The sequence below is a fragment of the Camellia sinensis genome, chromosome 3 (assembly GCF_055761805.1).
Source record: "Camellia sinensis isolate YWXY chromosome 3, ASM5576180v1, whole genome shotgun sequence".
Classification (NCBI taxonomy): domain Eukaryota; kingdom Viridiplantae; phylum Streptophyta; class Magnoliopsida; order Ericales; family Theaceae; genus Camellia; species Camellia sinensis.
The window spans coordinates 165,485,797-165,499,653 of record NC_138963.1 but is presented as its reverse complement, the minus strand read 5'-3'; the positions used below and the strand labels follow the sequence as shown (position 1 = coordinate 165,499,653).

At 34.8% G+C, this 13,857-nt stretch overlaps 1 pseudogene; it reads left to right on the top strand.

Annotated features, from left to right (window-relative positions):
- Positions 1-349: 349 nt before the first annotated feature.
- On the top strand, positions 350-12,591 carry LOC114261488 (glutathione S-transferase U17 pseudogene; annotated as a pseudogene).
- The last annotated feature ends 1,266 nt before the right edge of the window (positions 12,592-13,857 follow it).

The window sequence follows — 13,857 nt, the reverse complement described above, 5'->3', positions numbered from 1 at the left end:
TCTTTTTTTAAAATGACAGGATAATATCATAAAGATCCAAGCTGAACATTGCTCCGAACCTGGTGTGGTTTCAATTACTCCGGAGGAGCTATCTGTGAAGGTGCTGAAGCCAAGGTCGAGATATGTTAAAGTACTTGGGTTGAGGCGTTCCTTCTCTATCAAGACTACCAGTGCTTCGACTGACAGTGACTATATGAGGTGTCTAGAGATGGAAATACAAGAGCAAAAGGAGGAAATTTAGTCACAAAAAGAGGAAATTCAGTCACATAAAGAGGAAATTACAGCACAGAAACATGAAATTCAAGTTCAAAAAGAGGAAATTCAAGCACAAAATAAAGAAATAGGGAAGATGAATGTGTCAATTGATGAGCATTTTGAGATCACATCAAGCATCATGGAGTTTCTTAAGAAACAAGGTTTCAAAGGACAATTTAGAGGTGAGGTATCCCATGAACTCATATATCGCCTTTTTCGTAAGTCTCGCTCGTTTTTTCATTTTATTTTTCTCATGTTGGTTAGTATATACTAGTTAAAGTACAGCAGTTTGACTACCTATTAACTAAGATTTAACAAGTTTGAAGATGTATTTAATGAAAATAGATTCATTATCAAAATTGTTACTTAGCATGACCCTAGTTAAAATACACACTAACCAAAGTAGAGAAAAAACTATGTGTTTACATTTTTGTGTATTTTTGCTAGGCAGTGTTGGAAGTTGCTCTAAGTTAGTGATGTGATTAATAATGGGTGTCTCTCTAATTGAGTTTTTCACAGTAGTAGAAATGAATAAACATTTATTGAGTCTCAAGCAGTGGGTTGGTCAGGTTTGTATATCACTTTATGATTGTTGCTGTTTTTTATTTGCTTTAATTATTCTTTTGGATTGCATTGCTTTTTTGAACACCATGAAATAGCACTTGAACTCATTAAAAACACGTAACCAGATGTACTCTTTCTGTCTTCAATATCTCCGACATAATCGCTATCCGTAAACGCCAACTACTTACCATCTCCTCCTTTCTTATAATGAATTCCATAGTTCATAATCCCTTTTAAGTATCAAAGTGCTCTCTTAGCTTCCTGTAGATGAATTTCCATTGGTTTTTCAATGTATCTACTTATGAGACAAGTAACAAACATCATGTCCGGTCTCGTGGCAGTGAGATACATTAAACTACCCACCAGCTGCTTGTAATATGTCTCATCAACTAAGTCTCCATTTCCGTCTGCTTATTTTGAAACCTGGAACATAAAGTTTTGGTGTTGCTTCCTATTGCTTCCATCTTGGTGACTAGAAAGTTTTCTTCACAAAAAAACCATCTTCTAGTGCTAGTTTTTTAGGTAAATGAGATGGTAACGGGTGGGGACTGGAACAGGATTAAGCTTGTAAACACGTAGACTAGTGTTTGCTGTCAATCCCAATCAACCCAGCTCTGCTTGACTAAGCTCTTTGCTTTACTTTTTTTGGGTCAAAAATTTTCAGTTTAAGCAAATGATGTAATTAAGAATGCCTCAGCAAAGGCAGCAAACATAAATCTAGGAATTAAACTTGCCAATTTGTTTGTATTTTACACTAGATTGGGTTAGTAAAGATTTTCGGGTCATAAATTAAGATTAAGAAGCAAAAAAGAAATTGAACTCAGCTGGGACCGAGTTGAATAATGCGATAAGTAATCCTTTCTTTGGGGTTCTCTAATCCCAACTTTTTGTTGAAAATGCATACACTGTAAACATGAGGTTTGTTTTTCAAATTTCATATAAGTTTTAGTTGAAATGCATCCATCATTGTCAACTTTGTTGTAATGACTAGGACTGAGGGGTTTGTTTTACTTTATACATGGATGCAAATTGGCATAAATAAGAAGGCATTGAGGGGCTTCAATGGTACAACCCAAGAGTCTTACAAGGTTCTTGTGTTGAATTCCACCGATCAAATTTACCTCATTGAAGAAGTCATCGGCCCATTGTCGTGAATCAAATGTATCTCAATGCCACGTTATATTTTGGAGCTATTATATATATTCTGCCATTAGTGATAGTGATATATAGTATTCTTGCGATCTTTTGTCATCTTATGTTATCCGTGTTGCTTTATCATCAAGGATCACCTCTACTCCTTGAAGTTTTGAATTGTTATATGCATTTCTACTAAATTGGTTTATAAAATAAAATTATTTATATATGAGTTTAGATGTAATTAATAATATATTAATGTTTGCATTGTTTATTTTCTTTACAAATTGGTTTTGATGACGTTCGGAAGCATACTTGCAAATGAAGATCAACTGTTGAATTTTTTTTCCTAAACTGATGCTTAGTTGTAGTTGCAAATCAAGATTGAGTGTTGATTTTTTTGTGGACTCCACGTTAGTTCATTTTGGGATTTGCTTTGATGGTTTTTTTGTGATACTTAATGGATTATTATTAAAGTTGTTTGATGGATATATTTTGATTTATAATATAAATTGTTTAGAGAATTGTTTTGTGGAGTGATGTATAATAGCTAGTGGATTTCTTATTGGGATATGAGTAAGGATATTTGTGAAATAATAATTTAAATTGAATATAAAATATGGAACAAGTTTAGTGACGAATTTGTTTCGTCATTTGTACTTGTTATTATGACAAAGTGATTATTCGTTACTAATAAACTTTTTTTGTAACAAAATTTACTGCAGTTTTGTAGACGTCCCCGAACGTCCCGGGAGGGAAATCCCGTTCTGTTCATTTGGGCTTACTACAGTTCAAGACTCAATGTCACGGTCCTGTATCTAATCTCGCAGAGTGCAATGCAAGACCGATGAATCATCAAAAAGTCCAAATCTAGCAAATCGTTTTGGAAAACAGATTTTTAGAAAGAAATGCCAAACATGGACTGCTTTACCAGATACAGAGTCGCCACCTAAATATTTTATTTTAGGAAATTTAGGAAACCCTGACTCGTTTGCCTAAGGCCACGTGTCCGTCATCACCAAAATTGCCTCAGCTCGAGAACTTGGGTACGATTGGGGAAGGTCACTTCGTGAGCACCCCCGCTCGCCCGATCAAAGATCGGCCTCTACTAACCATGATATCAAGTTTTGAAAAGATTATGCGTTCCTATTCTGGTTATTAGCCTAGAATTACTATGTGATGCGCACAGCATACAAGTATAGACTGGGTCACCTGAATTGGAACAAAACATCTCATGTTTGTTTTGAAAATGGTTTGCTACTCGCAAGTAGGCTAAAATGCAGATTTTGCCACCCTCGGGTGGGCTTAGAAAACATGGTTTTGCCACTATCTAGTGGGTTTAAAACTCACAGTCAATGCATTATTCCAATTCAGATAACCCAACCTTCACCCACAGGCACTCAGGCAGGTATATCACATAAGCAAATAGCCTCATGGTAAGCATCCTATCATGGCATTCACTCACACGCATGCAAGGATGCTAAAGCATAAAACTTACCGAGTACTCCAAGCCAAAACAAAAGCTGATTAGAAATCATGCATGAATCCTAGCTATGCTGGAATGCCTAATGCAGCACATGCAAAATGCTACTAAAATAGGCTCGGCTATTCTACAATGGCATGTGAAATGCTATAACTAACACGTATTCAACTCGGGATTGAAATACAATGCAGTTAGTATGATGCGCCGAGCCCGATGCATGCAAGATAGATAAATGAATGCAAACATGCGAGCATAAGTATGCTAATTGAAACATGCCCTAATCTAACCATCATAAGCTGATAAATAAAAAGGAGAAAGACGTGGGGTTGGAAGACATACATCACACACACACACACACACTTATTACAACATTGCCCCCCTCGAAGGGTCCGAATAAATAATACAGTCCGAATAAATAAATGCTACAGCTAATTATTATACAAGAGTAACTAATTAACAAATTAGCTAAGTAAGCATGTAAACTACATGAATATGACTACCTCGGCTCTGTTTTGGGTGACGATGGATGCATGCATGCTCGAGTCGCCTCGTCAGGAAATTCCATCGCGATGCCTCGTCTCACCTTTATTCGCAACTGATTTTAGAAATTTGCACAAGGCTCCAAGAGGCTGAAACTCCACCCTGGGAAGGCTGCCGACCAGGTATTGGCTTGGGAGACACCTGCCGACCACCCTTTGTGGTAGGAACCAAAAAAGGTGGTCGGCCTGCCAGAAAACCTAGTCGGCCGACCACTTTCTGCCCCTGGATTCTGGTTTTTCTGCAATAAAGGCAATGTATTTTCAACATATGTGAGCAAGATCACTCTCCCCGTCCTTGCACAAGCTCGGGGGGATGTACTCCTCGATCCTCGTGTCACCAATCACGCATCTCAATGCATGATGGCCGAGGAGTCGAATTGCACGACTCGATATGAAATGAATGCACATATAAGCAAGTAAAGCCAACAACTCTATCATGGACAGTCAAGAGTGTCGGCGACCGAGAATCGATGCACGTTTTGTCACTTGGAGTACGAAACGTCCTTCATTTCTCGTGTTTGGACTAAACCCTACTCCAAACACAATGCAACAAATAAGGATGGCATGACATGCACAAATGCAACTAGCATGCAATCCTAATGTAATGCGACCTAATCATGCAAACATTCAAGGATGAGATGCAAACATGCTACTAGCATACACAATGCTATGAACCATATGGCATATACAATGCGAAGCATACGCAATGCAAGGAAATGAGATGGCATACACAATGCCTAAAACAACATAACATGCACAACACATTGTAACATGGCATACACAATGCACGATGGACTTATACCAAAATGGAGATGCCTCAGCCCCGCCCAAATTAGTGGCCATATGATGAAAATGAGACGACCGAAATACATGCAAACATGCACGAATGCAAAGGCCCGATCCTAAGGCGCAACATGCAACTCTAACAAAGCATGGCAATGGATGAAGTATGGCATACAAACACATATGACACAGCTCTAAAATGGCATAAAAAATGATCCTGAAACATGCGAATATGTCACACAATGCATGCTAGATGGCCCAGGTACCGAAACTAGTGAAGCGGGTTACACTAGAGGTACACAAAGCAATGCACCAATGGCAAAACCAACCCCAAACAGACCCTAGGCAGGTCTGAAACAGTGGGGAAATGGCCTAAAATGATGGCTCAAAATGCAAAGAAATGGAGCTCATTCAATGGTTAGTAAATGAGGCATACAAGCCCGACTCTCAAACGCATTTAAAGAGTACAAAACATGGGAATATGGCATTCACATAAGCTCTAAAATATGATTTATAATGGCCCCAAAACAAGAAAACATCTCAGTATATGCATGTAGTGGACCTCAAAACTCAAAGCTAAGCATGGACATTGAACTACAAGCATGCAAAACAAGCATTACTCGACCATGAGACCCAAAAATAGAGCTAAGACAGTCCAAAATATGCACAAAATCAATTTAAGGCATGGCCAAAAGGTGCTAAAATCAAGGGTCAACAAAGCATGCAAAGAAAGCTAGTGAACCATGAGTTGTACTACAACTATATGAAGCATATGAGAGCTCACCAAACCAGCCAAAAACAGAAGTATGCCATGCCAAAATATGCCCAAAAACCCACTGAAACTCAGTCAATGCATGTAAGAATGATAGGGTCCTTTGGAAGGCTATGCAAGGGGTTATTCTACACATGTATGATGGACACACAAAATGGAAAAACCACCTCTGGAAAGAGGTTATGAGGGTCCTAAAACCCATCAAAAAGGTCCTGAAATTATTCTAGGAAGCATGCAAATGAAAGCCCCTTTGAAAGGCCTTGAATAGGATTGTTCTACACATGCATAATAGACACTTTATATGGAAAAATGAGCTCTGGAAAGAGCCTATGCAGACCTTAAAACTCACCAAATAGGGCCTGAAATATGGCTTTGAAATATCCAAGTGGGAGCCCCTTTGGAAGGCCAACAAAGCTAGTAAACAAATCAAGGGGTGAGAGGGTCACCCCTCTCTGATTTTAGGGCTCAAAAACACATGTTAGCCACTGAAAATATATTGGATTTCAGTGGCTAAAAGGCCAAACCAAGGCCAACACAAATGCTCTAATGCATAGCCCTAAACATGAGGAAATGAAGCATGCAAAGGGGAAGATGACCCCAAACAGAAAAAATGTCTTAAACAAACATGTTTATAAGCTCAAAACAAAAATTTTTTCAGTTTATGAAAAAACCCAGAGATGCTTGAAAATAAGGCTAAAGAATGAAGCAAAATAAAGCTACAAAGAGGAAAATGGTGACTTACCCTTATAGCACAGCAATGTAACAAGCTCTGGACCAAGAAAGTGAGCCTTCAACCTCTGAAAAACAGCTCCAAGGTACTTAGGATGGTAGTGGAGGTGTTGTGCTTAGAGGTGTAGTGCAAATGGGTGCAAGAACAATGGAGTTTGAAGCTTGAAGGAGAGAAATATGAAGGGAAGTGTATGTATGCTTGAGGCCAAAAATTCTGAACCCTGCTGGGGAGAGGGCCCTTCCCTTTATAGAGGAGAAGGTCTAAAGCTTCTCCAAGAAGCTTAAAACCAAGCTTAAACATCCTCCATACACGTGTATGGAGGATGTATTCTGAGGCTTCCAGCTGGCACAACTGACTTCCACTCAATGAGACAAAAAAGCAAAAAGCTGGCCGACCAGTCTAGGTGGTCGGCCGACCACTTCCCCTGGTCGGCTGACCAGGGGTCAAAAGGGTCAAGAAGAAAAGGTGGTCGGCCTACCCACATTGGTGGTCTCATAGGTAATGCAACTCAGTGGTATGGTGGGGGACCAGAAATTATGGCTCAAAGGTGAGGAAAACCAAGGGGTCAAAAGGGTCAATCATCAAAGGTGGTCGGCCTACCCAAATAGGTGGCCTCTCAGATGAATGCAACACAATGGTGGTAAAGGAGACCAGAAATTATGGCCCAAAAGTGAGGGAGACCAGTTTCCCGACAAGAAAACTGGCTGGAGGAGAGAGAAAAGTGGTCTCCAAGGAGAAAGTTGGTCTCCAAGAAGAAAAGGTTGTCTCCCACCCTTGTACCACCTTCCTAACAATGAAACTAGGGTCCATGCCAAAAATGAACCCTAACCGATGCAAAACGAGGGTTCGAGGGCCAAAACGCGCAGCTGGGGGCCCCGAAAACAGACTGCTAAGCGCCAGAAGTGGCGTGTGACCCCGAAGGTGGTCTCTCGGGCCACAGTGTCCCTCTAAGGAGAGGAAACAAGATGTGTGCCAAAAACCAGAGCAAACAGAGGTAGTTAAACAGTCCCGAACCGAGGCACACGGCCGACGGCTCCGAAAAATCGGAAACTGGTCTCCAAATGGGAAAAATGGCCTACGACCACGAAACATAGCCTACAGCCACTGAGAGATGGTCTACGAGACCTCTCCCTCCCTTTGAGAAGAGAAAACAGAGAAAACGAGACCTGATTCACAAATCGAGGCAAAGCACAAAAAAGTCCCGAAGTCCGGAGGCAAGGCTCTCAGCCGAGACTCCGAAACCTCAGAACGAGCACAATATGCATCATCACTGAGCGCTCAATCGGTGATGTCTGAGTCTTAAGGTCGGTCAAAAATGGGGTGTCTACAAGTTTATATATGAAAGTTTTTATTTATTTTGTTGTTTGGTGACTAAAATTTCGTCACGTATATATATAATTGTGACGAAATATATTTCGTCACCCATGTATGACTTTTGAAGACGAAAAATTTCGTCACCTTTACATCTTATTGTGACGAAATTATTTCCTCATCAATGATCAACATGCGTGACAAATTTATTCGTCAACTAAAGTTATAAATATGGTACTGAATAACTATTTGGTGACGAAAATGAGAATTTTTTGCGACAAAATGTTGTTTTATTGGTGACAAAAAATTATGACTTTTGAAGACGAAAAATTTCGTCATTTTTACATCTTATTGTGACGAAATTATTTCCTCATCATTGATCAACATGCGTGACAAATTTGTTTGTCGACTAAAGTTATAAATATGGTACTGAATAATTATTTGGTGACGAAAATGAAAATTCTTGGCGACAAAATGTTGTTTTATTGGTGATAAAAAAATTCGTCGCTGAAGTAATTTCATTGGTGACGAAATTATTTTTCGTCACGTTGATTTTTGGTGACAAACATTCAATGACGAAACCAGTGACGAAAATATTTCCTGACAAATATCTATAGTGACGAAATTAGGTCTTTGAAGACAAAAAAAAAAATCATCATTCAAGACCCAACTTGTTGTAGTGCCTCTTTTTGTCACTCTTGCAAAATTATTGCTTTGGCAAGTTGTTTGACAACTCCATTGGAGATGTTCTTACATTTTTATTTTTTTACCAAATTAATTTTTAGTATATGTTTGAATGATGATTATGTAATGGTTGGTTGTTTTTGTTGATATCTTTGAATGGTTATCATATAATAGACGGTTGTTTTTATTGTTAACAAGATATTTTTAGATGGCTATTATGTAATAAATTGTTATTAAGCTTTTAATATGTAATTCATATGTTTAATATATGGAATGTTTATAGTTTTGGATTTTTGGATTTAATAGATTGGTTTAATAATTATATTAAAATTGTCACCATACTTGACTTTCAAAAAAATGGAAACTAATTTAATGAAGATAACTATAAAAAAATTTAATTTAAAAAAATTATTTTTACCTTCCCAAAAGATAAAATTATATAAAAATGATGTGTTTTTAATTTGTTTTTACCCATTTAATTTTTAGTTTCTTAGAATTTTTTTCTAAAAATAGATTTTGAAAACTGAACCAAACAGAATTTTATAACCAAGAAAGTGCAAACATTATTTATTAAAAAAAAAAAGTCATTACATTTTAAATAACATACAAATTAACCAATACAAAATAAATTATATGGCGACTTTACCTTTGAAATAGATCATTTACCTTTGATTATCTATATTTGAAACAAGATTCAAAATTCATAATTAAAAAAATTACAATTGAAATATTAGAGACCAAGGTGATATAAGACCTAAATTATAGGAACTGTTGATATAATTCGCTCTAATTCAAACTTTATACATCTCTTTCTATATATATAGACCCTGTTTGAGAATAAGTTATTTTAATTGATTATTTGACTTTTTATATATAAAAAAAATTAAAAAAAATAGAAATAGTAATATAATAAAATATTTTATTTTATTAATTATTTTAACCTTTTAGTCCATCCCAAATAATGTAAAGTTTGAAGTTAGTAATACAAAGAGTTTCCAATTCTATAGTAAGGCTAAAAATCAGTTTGAGGAATGATAGCAATAATGTAAAGTTTGAAGTTAGTAATACAAAGAGTTTCCAATTCTATAGTAAGGCTAAAAATCAGTTTGAGGAATGATTGCTTTGTAAATTTGAAAAGGATAAAAATCAGTTTTAATTTTTAAAGTATGCTTTAATTTTTATTTTAGTTTTTTAGTTTTAATTTTATCATTTTAGTCATTAAAATTGTCAATTTATGTTAATTTGGTTCTAGATCTAATGTCCGTCAACATTGATAACAACAATATGGATAAAAGATAGCTTTGGTCCTAAAGTATGCGTTTCTTATTGTTTTAGTCCCTCAAGTTTTAAATTTTACCATTTTGATATTTAAAGTTGTCAATTTGAGTTAATTTGATCCTAATTCAAATTGACAATTTTGATGACCGAAATGACAAAATTTAAAACTTGAGAAACTAAATGAAAAAAAACACATATTTTATAGACTAAAACTATCTTTTACTAAAGGATAAGTACTTTTTCCGTTATTCATGTAAACAAACATTAGAGATGGAACCAAATTGACTCAAATTAACGACTTTAAAGACCAAAATGACAAAATTAAAATTTAAGAAACTAAAATCACAAATGACACATATTTTAAAGACTAAAACTCTCTTTCATCTATTTGAAAAATATGCAAGGGATATTTTCATCTTAAAAAATAATTTACTTTCAATATAAACATGTGACACTCATCTCATATTCTATTAATCGAAAAAAGTTAACGGTGTGTTTTAATTCCCAAATTACGTGAGAATTATATAATTATTTTCAAATAAGAGGGAAGTGATCTCAATATAGGTGAGTCACACTTATCTCTTGTTATCTTAAACGAAAATGTTAGCGATGCAATTACTCTATGTAAGAATTATGTGATTATATAATTATTTTCAAATGAGAGGGAAAGTGATTTGTACGTTGAATAAATCACACGCTGCAAACTCTAAATTATTATAAACATCATCCAAGTCGTCATAACCTAGGAATCAAGTTTGACTTTGCCTGCACATACCTGCATCATCCATGTCTACTCGGGTGATGCTAAACATACACAAATATTCCAATGCATTTGCATAAATAATGTGGGTTGGGTTGGGTTGGGTATTGAAAAGTCTAAAATTTATACATAAACTTTGAGAAGAATAATATGGTAATATTATTATTATAAATAAATTTATTTTTAATAAATTTTATTTTAAAGTGAAAGATTTATATATAATAAGTCATATCATTATGTATAAAAATTATACTTGAATTATTTATTTATATTGCATTACTTTTTTAAATTTTTTTTTGTTATAAAAACATAGTTAATGAAATATATTAATGAGAAGTACAAATTATTATTTTAAATAATTTTTTTTTTCCATTTTTATTGTTGTTCCTTTTCTATCTCAATTTTCTTTCTTTCTCATATACTACTATCAATTGTCATCGGCCGCAATAGTTCACTTGCAAGAAAAGTAGGTTAAAAGTTGATCGGCACTAGAAAAGTTACTAAAAAAGTTGTTAGCAATTGGCGACAGACAAGTGGACACATGAACAAATAGGTGGACTCATGAAAGATAAATAGGACATGTGAACGTATAAGTGAACAAGTGGACAAATAGGTTGACAAATAGGGGTATTATAATTTTCCAAATTGTTGTTGATTCAAGGGTAATTATGTATTTTTATCAAAATTTTGCAAGAACTCAATTTATTTATGGTCAAATTGGAACAATTACAAAAAGAAGCCCACCTCACCTACTCCCAATTTTATTTATGGTCAAATTGGAACAATTACGAAAATTTTATTTTTAGTCGTCAATTCTGCTTTTTCTTGTAGTGCATATTCCTGGGTATCAAACTAGGGCTTTTTCCCATTGTTTTGTGACAACTTGGATGACGCATATTTGCTCTTCAAGAAATATATACACCTACTCTTTCAATTCATATCAAAACACTAACAATTCATATTTGAATTCAATCATATTCAACCCTTTCTATTGCTAGAGAATTGGCCATGACAAGTGTAAAAGCTTATAGGAGGTTATTCACCCAAAGAAAACGAGCTTGCAGTGGGCTCACCAAGCGCATTTGTGAACCGGGTTCAAATCGCTTTGAACCTGAAATCAATCGACTATGAGTTCCTACCAGAGACATTTGGTTCCAAAAGTGAGCTTCTTCTTAAATCTAATCCGGTCAATAAGAAAATACCAGTTCTTATCCACCACGACAAGCCTATTTATGAATCTCTCATCATTGTTCAATACATCGATGAGTTGTGGACATCTGGTCCCTCCATCCTCCCTTCTGATTCCTATGATCGTGCCATTGCACGATTTTGGGGAGCCTATATTGATGATAAGGTTTCGTTTTATCATTTGTTGAATTTCTTGAATCTAGATAAGTTTTGTTTTCATTTTTATTTTGTAGCGTAATACGTAGTGAAATGACATGATAGAACAAAGGGTGTTAATGAATGTATGTTCCAGTTTTAAAGAGTTATTTAGCAAATTAATTTTGGAAAAAATTCTCTGAAAACAATCCAATTTTGAGAAAACATCAAAAAGTGGTTTTCAAAACTTGTAATATTTTATTTTAAAAAAAAAAAGAAGAAGGATTTTCAAACTTTTCATTGTTTTTGTTTATGGTAATACAAAGATTTTGTTTGGTATATTATTTCTTTTTCGTAAAAATGGAATTAATTCTCAAAATTTTAAAACATTTGGAAATAAAAAAATGCGTTATCTTTTATTTTCAAAACAAGTTTTTCACTGCTTCCTGTCTTCCCCACTTGTGACTTCCGACAATACTTTGACTACAACCTCTAGTCATCCCACATCGAGCTACTGTGTTTAACAACTCAGCAAACATGTTTATTTATTTAAAAATATTTATGTATATACCAAAAAAGTATATGTTGTTTTTTTTTTTTTTTTTTTTGTTGCATTGTTTTCCATTATTAGTGGAAATTCGAAAGGCAAAAGGAGAGGAAGAGAGATTGGAAGCAGTATACAAACTAGTAGCAATGCTGATGTTGTTAGAAAAGTACTTCATCAACTGCAGGAGTGAAGGAAATGGTAATTTCTTCAGTGGTGACAGCATTGGTTACGTGGACATAGCGCTCGGGTGCTTCTTGGGTTGGTTCAAGGCGAGGGAGAAGATGTACGATGTAAAGGTGCTAGACATAGCCAAGACGCCGCATCTTGTAGAGTGGGCAGAGAGGTTTTGCTCAGATGATGCAGTGAAAGATGTTATTCCAGAGACTGAGAAGCTTTTGGAGTTTGCTAAAGTTAATCTGATGAAGTGAAAAAAAGCTCACTAGTCTAATTGACATGCATTGAGTTGGGTTGGGTTACTTGCTAAGTCCATGAACCGGGAAGCTTTCATTGTGAACATTCTTAAACTTGTTTTGTTTTTCCCTTCTATTATAAGTAAAAATAAGTTTAGACGTTACAGAAAAATATTTTACCAAAACTGTCTTAAAACTGTGGCTCTTCGATTAATCAGCTGATTGGCACAACTTAAAGAGAAAAGATAGGGATCATGAAAAAACTTTCATGAAAATGATCATGAAAGATTTATGACTCTTGAATTATCTTGATTAGTGTGTGGTGTTTTATTTCAAGTGTAATCCAAAAGTCATAAATCTTTCATGATCATTTTCATGAAAATTTTTTCACGATACCTAGCATTGCTCCAACTTAAAATAACTTGTTTTGTTTTTCCCTTCTTCATTTTTTTTTTTTTTTTTTTTTTTGGGATGGTTGATTGGGGTGATTTTGAAAAGACCAAAAGAAAAAATGTAGTAAGAAATTAGAAAAAAGTTAAAATGGTTAGCGTGTAAAAATTATCACATGGATTCAAATATGAAACAATACATGATTGTGTGCTCAACTAAAGATATTTTCTGATTTTTTTTCCAAACTATTTCTATATTTTTGAACCATGCACGTATATAATCATTTATTATTAGGTGAGTACATCGCCAACATTATATTATAAAAAATTTGAATAATTACAAAGTTTGTTTCTCTTGCATCCCCTCTTTGGCTACTCTCTTTGGTGATTTGATTATCTCTCAACATAAATAAGCATCTAATACTGATCAAAAATTTAAAAAGTTCGAACGAAATTTTATATTACAATGGAAGATCACAACCCTCATAGTACCGTGTGATATTGTCAATGTAGTACTTCTGAACAATATAAAATCACATCACTTAAATAAAATTTCTTGTCGCTGATAAAAGAAAAAACAGTTATGGATGTACATTTTCTTGTTATAAATTCTCCACCCATTGGATTGCTATTTGAGACCCGCGGAACTTTGAAGAAAATTTAATTTATTTATCAAACATCATGAATGAACTGCATTTGATAAGTTGAGATACAACAGATTGAAATGATTTAGTTATGTACAAAAAAAAAAAAAAAAAAAAAAAAAAAAAAAAAAAAAAACCTTATAAATGTAACGGTAAATTACAAATACGCCACATGAGATTTGATTAAAATAGGAATCGCCCCTTGTGATTTTAGAAATTATATTCCACCCCTTGAGGTTTTTAATTTCATA